Source organism: Crocodylus porosus, unplaced genomic scaffold (assembly GCF_001723895.1).
Source record: "Crocodylus porosus isolate Cpor-Errol unplaced genomic scaffold, CroPor_comp1, whole genome shotgun sequence".
Taxonomy (NCBI): domain Eukaryota; kingdom Metazoa; phylum Chordata; order Crocodylia; family Crocodylidae; genus Crocodylus; species Crocodylus porosus.
In genome coordinates this window covers 62,951,646-62,965,122 of record NW_017728907.1, presented here as the reverse complement: position 1 = coordinate 62,965,122, position 13,477 = coordinate 62,951,646, and the positions used below count along the sequence as shown (strand labels likewise).

The following is a 13,477-nucleotide window of genomic DNA, read 5'->3' as shown; positions in this document are numbered from 1 at the left end:
GTCGGACTAGATGATCTGCTCAGGTCCCTTCCGACCCTACGAACTATGGAACTATGAGGCTGGGGCCAGGCAGAGGATGAGGCCAGGCAGGGCAGCCATGGGGGTTTCTCCCACGGCTCTCCCCACCCGGGGAGAGGCAGGCACAGCCGGAGAAGCCATGGGAGAACTGGCCTCTCCCCAGCCAATCCAAATCTCTGAATCAGCGCCAAAACAGCATTGAAACTCCAAAACAGAGTCAACCAAATTGAAATGGAATAGTGATCCAAAACACCAAAACGAATCATTGTCCTTCCAAAATGGAAAGGAAACATAGCCGTTTTGCACAGCCCTCCTATACATGCATTTCTGCAAGGTTAGTTACTCTGTCGTAAGATTGTACTGTCCCCTGTTTTATGCCAGAGTTAATTAATTTACTGCACCCTAATACTGGCACATATGTAGACAGTGATGCTTTACTGCAGACCTGTGTGTAGAGGTACCCACTATGTCATAACTGTAGTGCTGAAGGAGATGTCCCTTCCCCCCACACCCCACTCTGTTCCTTCATTTCAGTGCTGGAGTTTATTGCTGCACATTAGTGGCATGTGTAGATGCACCCACTGAGTAGAACATTTCTGCTTTTTGAGTGGATGGACCAGACTAAAGAAAATATAAGCAATCAGCAAAGTGCAGAAGAATAAGCATAAGGCTATGGTACAAGAAAATAATAGATCCATGGAAATACTTAACCTGGAAAAGTGTTCCTGTAGCATAAAGCAATGACATCCTATCACTAACGCAGAAGAAATCATTAGAAAATGCCCCTTAGCATTCTATAATTCACAGGTAATACAAGCTCATTTTGAAGACATGCCTGGCAATGGTCATAGACTGCAGTTAAGCTGAGGAACAGGGTCATCTGACACCATGCTATTACTACTAACAGGGGCACATCTCTAGTAATAAGCCCCTATAAATCTCAGGGAAGTCTGGGGGAGATCCAGGTGTTTTGCATCTCTTGGAAATTTGCCACAACCTATAGTATTCATAACTGGTTATGCTCAACTACACCAGGGAGTGAGGCCCTCTCCACACCCTGCGTCACTTGAATCTGTCACCAGCTACAGATGATGTTGGGGAGTAAGCTGGATGAACGACAACACCAAGTCAGCAGCAGGGCAGGCAGCAATGCAATAATGGAAACCTTCCTGATGGAATGCTAAATCCCATTTGATATAAACTCCTTACTATAATGGTTGGTATTTGACTGGGTAAATAAAGTTTGGTTATTTGACCAGTCAACTATTGGTCAAAAATTATAAGAATATTGCCAACAGGTCCAAACAGTATACGGAAAAGGCACAAGTTTTCCATTAAGAAATACATCAAAAACAATTTTAAAAAACCCACACATTTCTGTCAAGAAAACTACAAAAAAAAAACCAAACAAGTTTTTTGGGGGTTGCATTGGCGGGGGGGAGGGGAAGGGGGGGTTGTAAGATTGCTATAATCTTGGATCAGTCCAAAAAAATGTCATTGATTGACTAGCTTGCCAACACTATTCTTTACCTCTTCATAGTTTCAAATCTCAGGAGAGAATGTTGTAAAGTCAGTGGATTAGGTATGCACAAATGAACTAGTATCTCACTTTACTTGTATGATATAGATCTAGCAAACAAATAAGGGGAAAGACAAAGATATATTCTAAAACTTTAACTTTTTGGAGTCATGAACATCCAAAGGGCAGGATTTGTCCCTAAAACTTCCCTGATTTATGCATCTTGTATAATCTCACTGAAGCCAGAAATTTGCCATTGATAATGTTATTCCCTTAAATTTCTGCCAAGTAACAAGAGTATGGACTAGGATAGAGTATGAATTGCAAGATTTGGGCTATAGGTAACTTAACTTTTGGATAATCTTCTAAAACTTCTACAGAATTTGTGTTTCTGTAATAGAGAGAAAATAAGTTTGACTAGAATATGTACATTATCACATTACTATGGGATTTACACAAATGCAACTCTTTTTTAAATAGTGACATTTCACTGGAGTACAACTAATGTAAAATACTGAGAATGAGACCTTTTGCATTTCTGGCTGAATGTCTAGTTGTCACCAAAGAAAATTCTGCATAAAACCTGCATTAAAAAATGCAGTTTCCTACAAGCATCAAGAAGCTAGCTTATTTTTTGTTGTCACCCTTATTAAACATGGATTTAATTTTATACGACTAGGCTTTCCAGCAAAACCCTGGTCAAATACAAACTTAATGTCTGCCATTCACATTCCCAGAATCCTGTTGACATTTTTCATAGATCTTCTAATTGGAGTCAGGAAATATAACAAAGTCATTATGTTTTAAAGATAAACCGAATACCAGGACAAGAGTCAGTAAGATGGGATGTACATATTCACATAGGACACAGGTGCCAGAATTAGTGGCATTTATAGCCAGAAGCAGAGGATGAAAATCCAGAAGTAAAAAACAGCTATTAAAAAGTAAAGAGGAATAGATATGCCTCAAGAAGAAAAACTGAGGAAATGAGAAGGAAGATACTATTTTAAAAAAAAAAACTCCAGGGAAGAAATGTTGTGATTCAAACTATTGGCTACTAAGACCTCAGAAAGTATAAAGTGCATTTACCTTGTGTTCAACAATTACAGTGTAAGCCTGGATAGCGGCGGTTCCATACTGTGAACTCATCTATTCCTTCAGTGCTTAATGGGATAATTCTAAGTTTCAAAAGCTTGTGCATGGAAACGTGTTAGCAGAACATAAATATTAATGACTTTCCTGCTACTTGGGTCACAAATACCCACATAACCACAAAGCTGATTTTATATCTGTGGCTTTATATTGTCTCCACTTACAAAGTGCCATGCATTCAGGGTTAAATTAATTTATGAGGTTTGGCATGCAATAGCTGGGGCACAAATACAGGCACAGTCACAAGTGTAAAGCATTTAATGGCCTAGGCTACGGTCCATGAAGATAACACCTTGACAAGCTCAGCTGAGAAGAATTGTGGAAAAAGCCTCTTAAAATATTTTAGACTTACAGTGTAGCAAGCACTATTTGCTGTGATTGAATTTATTCAAAAGTAAATAAAGTTTAGTCATTGCTGCAAGATTACTAAATAGGAGTTGAATCACATGTTGTAAAATTGTCTGGATTTTTACAAGCACTTTTTACAGCCTGGGATGAATATCTTTCATTTTAGGATGAAAGATATTGGGGGTTATCATGTTTTCATGGTGTTACATAAGGAGTGAGAAACAAGAGGCCAGGTCCTACTCCTATTGGAGTACAATCATATAAAAAATTCCCCCTCGTCTCAGAAGCAGAGGGAATTTTTTTCCTTTGTGGGAATTTACATGCACAAGGCAGGGAGTGGTGAAGATTTGTGTATTTTTCCCTAATATTGTAATCCCATCCACATGAGTACATGTATTTAATTAAAGTAAAATGGGGGGGAGCAGGGGGAGTTAGTTTTCCACTATTCTGCATGCTTAATCATTGTTCCTTTGATACAATTGATAGGGTTATTTTGCTTAAGCTTGGCTACATAATAAGACTTATTCCAGGGGCAAACTGGTGGGAAGCAGGGAGGAAGTGGGGAAAACAGAAGCAGTTGCACCCCCCCCCTCCCTTGATTCCTATTCCACCCAAACTTTAAAATCAACTTCCTGGAAAGGGCAGCAACATTTCTATTCAGGTAACACTAAAGGAGTCAATTGATTTCATGGCTCATTACAATCTCCTTGATTCTTGCTAATCTCTCTTCAGGCCATGGGTGTTAACATCTCCTCCTCAACAGTGTTGATGTTCCTGCTATCCGAACTAGCCTTTTTCTTCAGTTTTGCTGTCTATTAACCACTCCTGGTAACATCTCTCTATTTCATAGCCTGACAGACTTTTTTTTTTTCCCCTCCTTTAGCTCTAGCTAAAAATCTGAATTGAGCTGTAGTGGTATTAACTCAGGTGTAGACGTGCCAGACAGTGAGGAATTGGAGGCACTGTCAAGAAACTCAAGAAGAGTAGATTTTGTTTGATAAAATCTAAAGGAGAGATGTACATTTAATTATAACATCTACATGATCAATGAAACAATATCTTTTGACTTCCTTTTTTTTTTTTTTTTTACATAGTTTGTTTCATTTTTTAAACTTCATATGTTATCTAGCAAAACTACTGCATATTCTAATAAAATTATTCATTTTTGCTTTGATCCTAAACTGAATAACAGTGGTAGACCCCTCACATATTAGTAAAGCATTTTGCTTTCCTTTAACTGGAAAAAAGAAATATATATATATATATATACATACATATGTGTGTGTGTGTGTGTGTGTGTGTGTATATATCTCACGCACACACACACTCGTCTTGTGCTGTGTGACCCATGAACTAGACCATTTGCTCCCCACTTTTCAAAATCCTAGATCCATATTTTATTCTTATTCTAAAGTCCAGTTTAAGATTGACTGGGACACAGGCCAGGATGTTGTATTTGGAAAATGCAGCCCACAGTGGAGAAGACATTGCCCCTTCTTCCCTCTTTGCTTCCACCCAGGAAGCGGGTAACCCTGAAGGGGGTGTTTGCTATAGCCATGTTGGTCTAAGGACACAGGCTGACAGGTTCTTTGGGTAAATGCGATATCTTTTATTAGACCAACTGAATACTTGGACAAATTAGTTCTTTACAAGCTTTTGGGCACAAACACCTGTCTTCAGCCATAGGGAGTCTGCTGGTGTGTGTTTGTGTTCTCCTGGGTAGAATAGAAGCCAATATACAAAATGCAGGTCTGTGAAAACACAAGTGTGTGGCAGCAAGGCTCAGAGGGGATGAGACAATAGGTGCGAGTCAGGTCAGAAACGATGACTGGGGGATAGCATGCACCTGGTAAAGTGTAGAGATGTTAACCCTGAATGGCATTTCCCAGCAGTTGAGAACAGGAGATCTTAATGCTGAGTTTAAACACAGACTTCCAGCTTATTTTTGCTCCTAGCCTACATCCTCTTGGAAGAGCTGATACCCAAAGTTATACTACACTACTGATTTATAAAAGTCAAGATGAAGCTCTATAAGGGGCAGTACTTACATTATGCACCAGAATTGTCAAAACAAATAGGGAACCAATGGAGCCATCAGAGATGACGGGAGTGGCAGGGGTAGGAAAATCAAGAAGTTCTGTATTTTACTGCAGACTACCGTAAATCAAGGACTGACCAAAAAAAACCCACCCACACAGCGAGCCAGAGTTTACCTCTAAACCTACTTGTCCACAAAATATGGTACTGAGCAGTTATTTTAACTTAAAGCCCTTTATTGGACTTCTCAAAGGTTTATTCACCATGGCGCTTTAGAGATGATTACATATACAGTTAGTATAAATGCATAATAAGATAAAATTCCTGAGTAGTATCAGATCTCACAAACTAGACAGATCAGGTCCTGCCAGTACTTGGGTAGGAGACTATCATGAAGTCTCATATGTATGTGGTACACTTCTCTTTGCCATTTGTTTGGTAGCAGTGTTTTCCCATAGCTGCAAAATTTTGGAAGAAATAAAAGCCAAGGTTCTGTCCAGAGGTGTGGTTTTTACTGGGGATAAGTTGTTGCATGGGGAGGGGGAGGAGGGAAGTCAGGGGTATCAGAATAACTCAGTGTTGCTACTTTTCTTCTCTTTAGGCATGTGATTTATTGCAACAGCAACAACATCATCACTATGATGATGTCACTTAGTATAAGGAAAAAGTCCAAATCTTTACACCTTTCAGAATTCTTCCCAGAAAGAAAAAAGATACAGCTAATATATTACACATTCTGACAGACAGGAAGCAAAGCTCAGGTTATTTAATAAACAGTAGGACTTGGGGCAAAAATAGTCTTTCAGATTTCCTGACGACACATTCACTACAAGAATATTTTCTATAACTGTTAAACACAATATACTGAAGATTAATTAAAACACAAGGAATTAAGTTCCAGTGTGGAAAAAGTTAAACTTTCTTACTCCAGGTCCAGGAATCAGATGCTGCGTTAAACCCAAAGGATAATCCACAGGTCAAAATCCAAGAACTAAGCCAAGCAAGGTCAGGAAACAGATCCACAGAGAAATCCAAACCTGGAGTCCAGGAACAGAGCAGAAACTAGAGTCCAGAGCCTTGTCTCTGGCTTAGGAGGCTTGTTAAAGCAGACCAGCTAGATAGCCTACAGGTGGGATGAAATGGGAAGATTGAGCTTCCAGCAGCCGATCAGGAAGTTGGTCACTTACCTCACTGGGCCAGGGCTTGCCACCCAGAGGCCCAAGGCAGGTGCACCTGCCTAGGCAATTAGCTCAGGTTGGGCTGCCCGCTAGACTCTCTAACACCGTTCTTACCTAGCTACTTCCCCGATTATTAGACCCATATAGCAAGTTTCTAGAAATGCCCACCTTACTTGAACTTTATTGTTGTTCTTTTAGTTGTGAATCCTACCCAAGGAAGCAAGCAGAAGAACACTTGCTGACAGCAACACTTTAAAATAAAGCAAGCACACTTCCACTTACAGAAAGTCCCTTTCTCTTTAGTTCTACAATCAGACGGTTATCAATCACTGGCTGCATAACAAATGAGAACAGCTAGAACTAAAAGGAAACAATAATGTGATTCTTAAAAAAGCTGACAGTAATGCAGTGGCAGGCTGTCTGGATCCGCAAAGCCCTGGCCAAATAGTTCCTCACCTGCATGGACTGGGAACCCTCCCAAAATGAGTAGGTCTGGAGGGCTTCAAGTACCCCTGCCCAGGTACCAGGCCAAGAGTTTCCAGGGTTGGGGTCCCCTGGCCCTGCATCCTAGGCACCGCTGCCCGCAACCAACACAGTCCCACTTTCCCTCTCTCTTCCCAACTCCCACCAGGGGCACATATTGGGGTGCAGGGGAATGTGGTACTAGGAAGAGATGTGCGTCATTTTAATCAAACACTGAAGCTGCCAAACTTTGAGTGTATTTATTAAACAAAAACTGGGCAATGTTGCCTGCTCTGGAACTTGGAACCGTCTTCCCAGTTAACATGGAGAGAGTGGGGAAAGTCCCTGGCTGGACCAGGTAGTTATGACATTGAACAGGGAAGGGATTAGGCAGTTGTGGAGGCTTAACTTAAACACATCACCTTGGGGCAGATGGGGGAATGCTGCATGTTAAACTGCTGCCCCTCGGTTTAATTAAATGTTGCAGCTGCCAAACTTTCTGCAAGTATAATAGAAAAACTGGAACATTGCCTGCTTTGGAACTTAGACCAGAGCCCAGAGGGCATGAGGTCAGTGAGGAGTATCAATACATCGGTATCATCAGTCTTCCATGTGGACAATCATTGAGCCAAGAACACACTGAATAGGAAAGTAAGCAATCACAGCCTTCCCAAAAGCATATCCCAACTTACCAGGGAGTTGCATTAGAGGTGTGATTTTCAACCTTTTTTCATTTTCAGACCTCTAAAAAAATTTTAATAGAAGTGTGGATGCCTTTGGGCATGTTGAACACAGATGCAGACTCTTTTGAATTGTAAGTGTGGGTATTCACATACTTTCATGAAACAGTCATCTTTTTCCAGGTCCCTTAGACAGTCTGCAGACCTCGGTCCACAGACCACAGGTTGAAAAACCACTGCATTAGACTGTCCCTCACCACATTCAGAAGGTCAGCAGTAAAGTTTCTGCATGGGTATTGTTGTCTGTGGGGTCAGGCCACCACTCAGGATCTCAATATTGCGCTGTTAGACAGGAGGGAATGGTGTACAATTGCATGTATACAAAACACACAAATCATTTAGGTGCATATACACACACTACCAACTCAGGCACAAACACATCCAAGATTACCAGCCTAGGCACATGCATACATATCACCAATTAAAGCACATACACGCTCTAATGATAGTGACATGAAATCATACACAATACACACATACATATGCATATACACACAGGTTAAACACCGACTCAAGTGACAGTGTGTGTGTGTTGGTACTTATGCTTGGGGTGTGTGGCAGGAACGACCTAGGAGTGCCGTGAACTCCCCTAACACCCTGCTACGGTGCCAAATCGGTCTCAAATGCACCCTCTTTATCTTGTCCGCCATGTCTTTGCTGGTAAATATTGTTAAAGGGAGGCTGCCTTCTTGCCCTCCTTGGCACGGTGCCTTGATGTACTGGGGCTCTGTCTAGTTGCCCGCCTGCTCCCACCGCCCGCACTGGGGCCCTGTCTCCCCTCGCAGCTCCCGCCGCCCGCACCAGGGCTCAGGTGGCCTCGGCCTTACCTGGCCCCCAGACCCCTTTCCTGGGTCTTACACCCACTGGGCTCCTCACAATTGGGCTCAGGGGGCCTCAGCCTTACCTAGCCCCAGACCCTTTCTCAGGTCCTATGCCCCACTGGGGCTTCTTGCCTACGCCCACACTGGGCTCCTCCCAATATCACTTACACTGGAGCTGGGGTTGGGACACCCCAAAACGCAGCACCAGTCTCCGGCACCAGGAACTCCCGCTACTGGGGAGCTCCTATGAGGCCTCCTCCAACCCCTACAGCCTCACCCAGTCCTCCGGTGTTACACAACAACAAAACAGAAAACACAAAGCCCCTGGGCTATAACATAAATCCCAAGCCAACCTGGCTATCCTTCATCCATATCCCTATCAGGGTTCTCTCCACCCCGTACCATCATGCCGACGCTGCTCAGGCCATCAGGCTTCCCTGCTATGCCCACCCTGCTCGCCCCAGCTTCTTCAGCTGCCAGAGGAGAACTGACCTCCAGCCTCAGCCTGGCTTGTTTATGTAGGCCAGGCCTGCCCCCTTCTGGTCAGCTGACCAGCCTGGTTGTCTCAGCAACCCACACCTGTGCTGCCCGGGAAGTGGCAGCTGAGCCCATATTACTGTTGTCAGTAGCAGGCACCTTAGTGCCCTGCTACAGGGTGCTTGGTAACTAAAGAGCAAGTGGCAGAGATCAGGGGAAAAGGCAATGAAGACAAGGCAATAACAGTGGCAGAGATCAGGAGAAAAGGCAGTGGGGATGAAGCAATAGCAAAGAAATGGGTTTGCAGGCAGAGAGAAGCTCAGGACGGCTGGAGCCACAGAAGCATGGGACAGGTGTTGGAGGTACTGGTAAGCTAGAAGCAGGAAAGGGAGAAATGAGACAGAAGTTAGAGGGGCAAGGAGCGGAGATTAGAGCAGGGCCAGAACCATAGTAAAGCAAAACCCAGCTTAGGGTTCCAAATAACAGTTTTATTAAATGAACACTGTACTGTACAGCTTGGTTCCTACACACACTCTGGCAGCAGGAGAAAGAAACTCAGTGGAAGGGTTGGAGTCCAGGTAGGGAAGAGAAACAGAGTCAAAGTCCTTGGTTGAAGAGAGGATGGGGGGGTGATAGCTACCTATCCAGGCTGGGAGGGGGTCCTCGATGGCCAGTCAGGGTCTTTCTCCAGCAGGTGTTGTCCAGAGGGGGGTCGCCGGCAGGGCCTCTGTGTTGATAGGCAGTGTGACGTGGAGCAGGTCTGGTCCAGGTAAAGATGGCGTCCGAAGGAGTCAGTCTTCACTACTCCTTTTTATGGGGCAGACTACCTGTGATCTCCTAGGGGAGGGCATGTCCAGGCAATGTCAGTCCTTTTCCAGAGGGTTCCTGATGTTCACACTGAGCTTGTGCAGCCTTGGCACAACAGTGGGCTGCCTCATCTTTTGTTTCTTGAATGCTGAGGGTGGTTCCAATGGCTTGGTCATTGGTCCAAGTATTGGTTTTGATGGTAGAATGATTTAGTGGGAGGTCCTGCTATCATTGTGTTTCACTCATCCATTCACTCTTTTGTTTCAGGCATTCAAGGAAAACCAATTTACATGGGAGAGGTTACAGAATTGCAACATACTTACACAACAGGGAAAGATGGGGACAAGATGGGAATGGATACTTAACATCACTTTACAGACACAGGCCTAAACCATACAATATTAATATGAAACAATAAAAATCAATGCACAAACAATTGGAAAACAGTAAAAATCAATACGAATATAACAGAACGCTATTTATTATATATAAAAAAGGGGCTTATTACAATAATAAGAACTTAGCTTACCTAGTACTACTTGTAATCACTTATAAGGGATAGAGAGGGCAGAGAGAAATTCAGAAATGGCTGGGGAAGGGGAGGGAATATATTTTTAAATTAAAAAAAGAAAAACTGGGGGTTTTGCTACAGTATCTGCCTTTAGACATTTAGCCAACACAACATGTGGTCCCAACTTCAAAGTGCATAGAACCACTGCACTTGAAATGGTATACCCTCCAGCAGATTACTGTGCTCCTCTATGGTCCAGAAGCCATTGCACTAAACAGCCCAACACCATACACAGTCCTCAGACTTACAACACGAGTTCCTGACAACCGTGTCTTAAGTCAAAATGTTGCATCTCAGAACTAATTTTCCCGCAGGAACAATGTTATAAATATGGGATTGATTCTTTTACCATGCTGGACACAGCTGCCTTCAGCTGGTAAGTCAGTTGGGGGGGAGGGGGGTGGGCGGAAACAGATTATGCTTCTTCAGTGAGGGAGGGATTCAGGCTGGGGCAGGGACTGGGGCCAGGACTGCCCAGCCAGGGCAGGGTGGCATGGGGAGGAGGCGGGTGGCTCCCACCACTGTAGGCTGCTGGTCTGGGAGCTGCTCATCTGGCGACTCATCTGCCTCATCTGGCAGCTCTCACCGCTGCTCTTGCCAGCGATCCGGGAGGGTATGAGGGAGGGCATGTGCCCCCGAATCTGCACGGGGTAGGTGGGGCCAGGGCTGTACTCCAGGTGGGCAGCAGAAAGCGCTGGGAGCAGGGGCTATGCCCTCCTGCCACTCGCCCATCCAGGGCTGGGGACAGCTGCTGTGTTGCCTATGGACAAGTGGCGTACAGCCGCCAGAGCAGCCCCAGCCTCCCCATGCCTCCTGGACAAGCTGTGGCTTCGCCCTGCCCTGCCCCAGCTGGGTGAGTGGCAGCGGCAGCAGTGGCAGGGCATGGGGAGGGGAACGTGCTCCCAGATCGAGGTGGGTCAAGAGGCGGAGCAGGGGCTAAGGGGAGGCTGCAGTCACCCTAAAATTCGACATAGTTCCTGCTGCCCACCAGGAACACAACCCAGTACAGCCCCAGCCCCATGCCCTGCCACCAGTCACCCAGACAGGGTGAGGGCAGGGCCAGGAGGCAGGGAGAGGCCAGGGTAGTTCAGGCCAGTGCATGCCACTTGTCTGGAGGCAGTGACAGGAGGGCATAGCCCCCCCTCCGAGCTCCTTCCACCGCGGCCCCAAAGTGCAGCCCTGGCCCCACCCACCCCACACAGATCCAGGGGTACATGTCCCCCCATGCCTTCCTGGACTGGTGGTATGCAGTGGCAGGAACTGCCCCACCCCTTCCCCACACCCCCCACCTTCCAGGCAGTCCCTGTCCCAGCCCCAGCCCCAATCCCTCCCTTGATCTGCACTGCCCCCCACACCCCACCACAACAGACTTACCAGCTGGAGGCAGCTGTGTCCAGCGTCATAAAGTCGAAACTCCATCAGAACCTAGAAACACTGTTGTAATCTACAAAGGTCATAAGTGACATTTGTCATAACTCGAACAGTCATGAGTTGAGGACAGCCTTCAAGACTCAGTTTTCAAAGATTCATAACAGGTTGCACAACTTGCACACACAATGATGTATCTTCCTGCACTCTAAGGTATTAGACTAAGTGACATAAGAAAACAGACACTAACCATTCCCCTACTGCCAGATTTCTGGGCCTATAGAGAGCCTGATAGGCCAGGTACTCTTGCCTTGTGTGTTGTGCTAAATTTAGATGAAGGGTGGGGTGAATGGAAATGAAATGATCATTCAGAGTAATCTGGTCTTAAATCTATTTGTACAGCATTTTATACAAACACCAAATGAGTCCCCCATTGGGCATGACCTTGAGAGAGAAACATGGATCAAGCTGCATAAATTAAGATCTGGATATCAATGCTCAGAACAACACTGTATAAGATGAACATCTTGGACAGCTCCCTGTGTGAATGCAGTGTCCAGCAAACAGCACCTCATCCAAACATGCAATCTTTACAAATGCCCAGACAGGGTAGATCGAATTCACACACTGAGTGCAGTAGCAGCCTTAGAGGAAGGCAAACAGGGCAACCGCCCAGGGCCCCACACTTTAGGAGGCTCCAAAATTTTGCAACAAACTTTTTGGGGGTGAAGTTTTTGCAAGCAAGTGGCTCTACTTGTATTGTAACACTCATCTATTTATCTAATTCCCCCAAAGAATATTAAAAAGATCCACAATACATAGATCATCAAAATTAAGCCTCTAAGGGGTCCAAAATGACTCTCTTGCCCAGGACCCCAACAATCCTAAGGCCACCATTACTGAGCAATTATGCTAGACAGAGGCATAGCAGGCCAGAAGGAACAAGATAGTGGGGGGGAAGGTGGAGTGGGGGAGGGTTGGAAACGGGCTTTGCTGCCTCAGGTCACTGAGAGCCTGGGACCAGGGCCTGCCTGCTGCTCAGACAAACTCTGGCCTCAGCTAGACTGCTGCACCACAAGGGCAGGTAAGTGGGGTGCCTCAATGCCCCATGGGATGTCAGTGGAATATGACCTACTGTGAGCACAATAGGAAATAGTACAGATGTTTATTAAGGCACTGTAAGTCTGATACCACATCCAGCCAGGCTCACCATTTTTACAGTGGTCTGTGTGTCTGGATCAACTATTTGGTTACAGCTGCAGAGCACTTCCTGTGTGCTTAGCACACAATAAGTGTAACTTCTGTACCTGGTCTCCATCAACAATGGTTTCCCCAAGAAGAGCAGGGAAGAAAGACCCAATATAGATGGTGTGTGCACACCAGCTTCTTTCAAACAGCAGACACCTTGTGCCCCTGGCTTCCAGAAACACCATGCATGAGACAGAGACAAGTCTGAAAAATATTAGCAAGGTGGTCTGCCTCAGAACCAGACCTATTTGAGCCTTTTCTTGAAGATTTTTGCAGCCTTAAGTTATCATATTATACTTTAAAAATAGAAATCAGTATTGTAAGAGTTTAATCCAAAGCCCTTTAAATCAACTCTTTCCATTGACTTCAGGGACATCGCCACCACTGTGTGTGCATCCATGGCAGTTCTTTACAGTGGAAAAGTTAGCAATGAAACAAAGAATACTGATGGCCAGAGAGGGTAAGAGGTAAAGATATTCTTGGTGCCATCTTCCTCATTAAAACTTGCAGAATTAGCTATTATTAAGATACAAGGAACACATTTTTCAGCGCGTTCTCCTCAGAGACTTTTCTCTATTCTTGGAGAAGCGGAAGGAACAGTACTGTCACAACAAGCAATAAGTAATACAAGAGCTAAAAAAGAACTGTGGGTGATTTCATTTGGAATTTACGTACACATTATAAAAGCAAGTTTATAAAAAGCATTTGGTCCCCCTTCCTTTGATGACCTG

The 13,477-nt window shown here is 44.7% G+C and overlaps 1 long non-coding RNA gene across 1 annotated transcript in view; it reads left to right on the top strand.

The window, feature by feature from the left end:
* LOC109307646 overlaps window positions 1-11,950 on the top strand; it is a 19,198-nt gene extending 7,248 nt beyond the window's left edge. Inside the window, exons 2-3 of the long non-coding RNA XR_002100335.1 lie at window positions 6,298-6,301; window positions 11,794-11,950. This is a non-coding gene — a long non-coding RNA (uncharacterized LOC109307646). The remainder of the gene's footprint in view (window positions 1-6,297; window positions 6,302-11,793) is intronic.
* The last annotated feature ends 1,527 nt before the right edge of the window (window positions 11,951-13,477 follow it).